General features: G+C 39.6%; 1 pseudogene; it reads right to left on the reverse strand.

Annotated features, from left to right (window-relative positions):
- Positions 1-664: 664 nt before the first annotated feature.
- Positions 665-859, reverse strand: LOC122753050 (annotated as a pseudogene).
- Between the last annotated feature and the right edge of the window lie 3,073 nt (positions 860-3,932).

Consider the following 3,932-nt stretch of genomic DNA (forward strand, 5'->3'; position numbering starts at 1 on the left):
CCAAGGCACAACTACCAGTGGTGCTATCTAGAGATAGCTGGGTGGTACCACAGTGGCTAGAGCACTGGACATGGAATCAAGTAGACCTGAGTTCAAATATAACCTCAACCTGGATAATCAATTATGCCTCTGCACAGTTGCCTAATCTGTAAAATGGGGGTTAAAAGAACACCTATGGGGGCAGCTAGGTGGCGTAGTGGATAAAGCACCAGCCCTGGATTTAGAAGTACCTGAGTTCAAATCCGGCCTCAGACACCTGACACTTACTAGCTGTGTGACCCTGGGCAAGTCACTTAACCCCCATTGCCCCACAAAAACATCTATCTCCTGGGGTTGTTGTGCAGATAAAAATGGGATAATATTTATAAAAGTCTTTGGAAACTTTAAAATGATTTATTTTTTTCTTTTCTTTTTTCTTTTTTCCATCAAAAACCAGCTCCATTTTATTAGAAGTGGAAAATAAAGAGGGACAGTGAGCCGAAGGACTCCCCCGGAACACTACGGGCTCCCAGTCACTGATGTGCTCTTTCTTCTCTTTCATTTCCACTCCCAGGTCTCCTTTTCTCTCACAGCTGGTCAGAATGGGAGTGGATCCTGGGGAGCCTGCTACTCGGGCTCCTGCCCCGTTTTGTTCATCCAGCTGGCCAGAGGGTGGAGCTTCCTGCTACTTGATCCCAAGGTAGTTGGTGGACTTTCCCGTTTTCTTCAGTGTTTCCACACTATGATCTGAATCAATGCACACTTTCTTGTCAGGCAAGTTGATGTCAAACTGGAGCCCACCCAGCTTGTCGAGGACTCAGGTGACTGCGTTAGAACAGCCCTCACAGGTCACGTCCACAAAGAACTCATATTTCGGCATGATGACGGAGGCTGCAGCTGCGGGAGGCTGGAGGCTGGAGGGTCCAGTCCGATGGCGGGTGCCGCGGATCCCAGGGTACTTCATGATTTCTAAATATTAGCTATTATTATCAATAATATTAATTTTGGAGGCAGAGTGAGGTAGTAGAATTAGCACTTAAGTTGTAGTCACAATCTGGCAGCTACGTGGCACAGTGGATAAAGCACCAGCCCTGGATTCAGGAGGATCTGAGTTCAAATGCAGCCTCAGACACTTGACACTAGCTGAGTGACCCTGTCAAGTCACTTAACCCTGATTGCCCTGCGAAGGAAGGAAGGAAGGAAGGAAGGAAGGAAGGAAGGAAGGAAGGAAGGAAGGAAGGAAGGAAGGAAGGAAGGAAGGAAGGAAGGAAGGAAGGAAGGAAGGAAGGAAATAAAATTAAATTAAATTTTTAAAAGTTGTAGTCGCAAGACCTGAGTCCAACCCCTGGTTCTTAGAAGTCCCTTATTATATGTGTGATCTTTGGCAAATCACCAAACTAATCTGGCCCTAAATTTACTCATCTGTAAAATGAGAGGTTTGAATAAAATGAGCTCAAACTTCCCTTCCAACTCTCAGAATATATCCCCCCCACAAATATATATATATATATAAAGATAACATGTTTATTGAGTCATGAAAAACAGAAGCAAAGGACAGACCTGGACTTGGTTCACAAATTGTACTTGTTTCCCTAGTAGTTAGCACATAGGTAGGTGCCTAAAAAATACTTGTTGATTATTCAATATTGATTGAATGGTTGAAGATCCAGAACAGGCTCAGTTACTGATTTTGAAAATCATCTATCATTCTAGGATCTTTTAAGTGGTAAAAAAGAAGGGCCAAGAACTGTGACCCACCAACTGTGACCTGCAGATAAAGGGCAGTCATTCCAGATATACAGTGGAAAAAGCCTGCCAGTCATCCCTGAATTCTACTCCACAATTGGTTCACACATGATTTGCAATGCCTTTAACAGCACCAACGTTTGTATTAACAAAGGACAAAGACTTCTGTGTGTATATACACATATATGTGAGTATGAATGCATTTATATAAGTAAATAGAAAACATATGCTTGGAAATGGCTTCTAAAATGTCTGAAACCTATAAGGCATACGCATACATATATAGACATGTACACTTTACAAACACACACAAAAATGAATGTTCTGAACACCATCTGTTTGTCCTTTTGTTACATGTGGTAATGGTCACTTATCTGACTACCTGTGGATATGGAAATGTATTCAAAATGATGGACCCTCTGTTCCACTATAATGACAACTAGCCATGACATTCCTAACCTTAGCAGCAGGTTAGAAACTATTTCTGTCCACTCCCATTAAGAATTTTACCCCTTCTGACACATCCATTTGGTCTGATTTGAAAGGGAAAATCACATTAGTATGACCTAAAACCACAAATGAAGACTAACTTCCCCCAACTAATCTGCATATGCTTAACTATTTATGAGACACCTGCTGGGAGTCCACAGCAGTTATCCATCCTGTTTCTTTACAAAGCCATAGCCTCAACATCAGATCCAGTGAAATTTGAGATCAGAATGAATACCACCAGACTTTCTCCTCTTTTTCTTGGTGAACACAAGTCTTAGGGAAGGTTATCTGTGTTGGATCTCCTATAAAATATAAACTTTTTGAGGCCAGGGCCATTTCCCCCACTTTACTCTGTATGCCTAACACCTATTATTCTGCCTTGCAGTCAATAGAGTAGTAATACAAGCTTTTTGGATGTGTTAAATTGAATCAGCTTTTGAAACCCTAGTAAGGGATTCTGTTGAAGTCAAAGATATTTACCATCAATCATTACTTTGTCTAATGTCACTCTCTTTTCCTCTTGTCATAATCTAATTTCCATTTTGGGGGGAGATGGTGCTTAATCACCACCCAAAATACAGTCATTATTCGGCTTAAAACAGCACAAAATACAAATGACATTCTCTTATTTGAATTTGTAAAATTCAAATTCCAAGTTGTTAAACCTTCTCAATAATAGTAATGATTGAAGTTGATGAGATATTTTACCTCGTTTATTTCAAGTTCGTCTGCTTTCCTATTTGTTTATGTTATAAAGCAACATGATTAATATGATTGTATTTAATATGATTCCTGAGCTTAACATGGCCAGCTAAGACAGCAATAGAGCTAAGATTACTGCTGATGTAAGGGAATCAGTTATTCATAGTTTTGTAACTGGACTCACATTTCCAGCATGCAATGCCTGGTGTTCTGTTTATTTTACATTTGGAGATGCAAATGACTTGCTATCTTAATATAGAAGTATATGGGAGGTGGAACATTAGAACAGTCTGTTTCACACAAACTTTGTCCAACATACTGATACTCAGCATATTTTCTGAAATTACATGGGTCAAATAGCAAGAAAATTGTTTAGAAGAGAGAGTCAGAAAGATATCAGAGAGCCTAATTTTGCTTCTGACCACTAATGACTTTTGAGGACTGTAGTTCACCAAAGAGAGGGAGTGCAAAAGACAGAGTTGTCTCTTGCAATCAAGTCTCTACTTGGTGGTATGAAGAGTGGATTGAGGGTTTTATTTCAGGAATGGATAAGCCCTGAGGAATTCCAGCAGACACTGCTGAAGGCGATTGTTAAAGATTTAACATTGTTGAGCTAAAACTGTATTTACATTGTACTGCATCATGTTTTCTTGTGCTGTATAATTATCAAATCAACTATTTAGGAGTTAGATTGGAAAGAGTGAATAATGAAAAAACAACAACAACCCAAAAGCCCTAAACCACCTTCCTGGGGTTTTGTTTGTTTTTCTTGTTCTCTTCCTTCATAAAGTGTTTATAAAATGGGCAAATAGAAGGGAACTTTCTAATTTGTGGATGGCGGTTCCAAGCTGTGCCTGTAGAGTTTTACGATTGCTTAGATGAAAACTATTTAAACACATTACCCTTCTCCATTTCCAAAGGCCCAGGAGAAGGCAATGTGAATGAAATGAGATAGAGGGAAAATGTAAGGCCATTTTTCTTTAAGTCTATCAAATTTAATTTAAAATGGATAT

Source organism: Dromiciops gliroides, chromosome 4 (genome assembly GCF_019393635.1).
Source record: "Dromiciops gliroides isolate mDroGli1 chromosome 4, mDroGli1.pri, whole genome shotgun sequence".
Taxonomy (NCBI): Eukaryota; Metazoa; Chordata; class Mammalia; order Microbiotheria; family Microbiotheriidae; genus Dromiciops; species Dromiciops gliroides.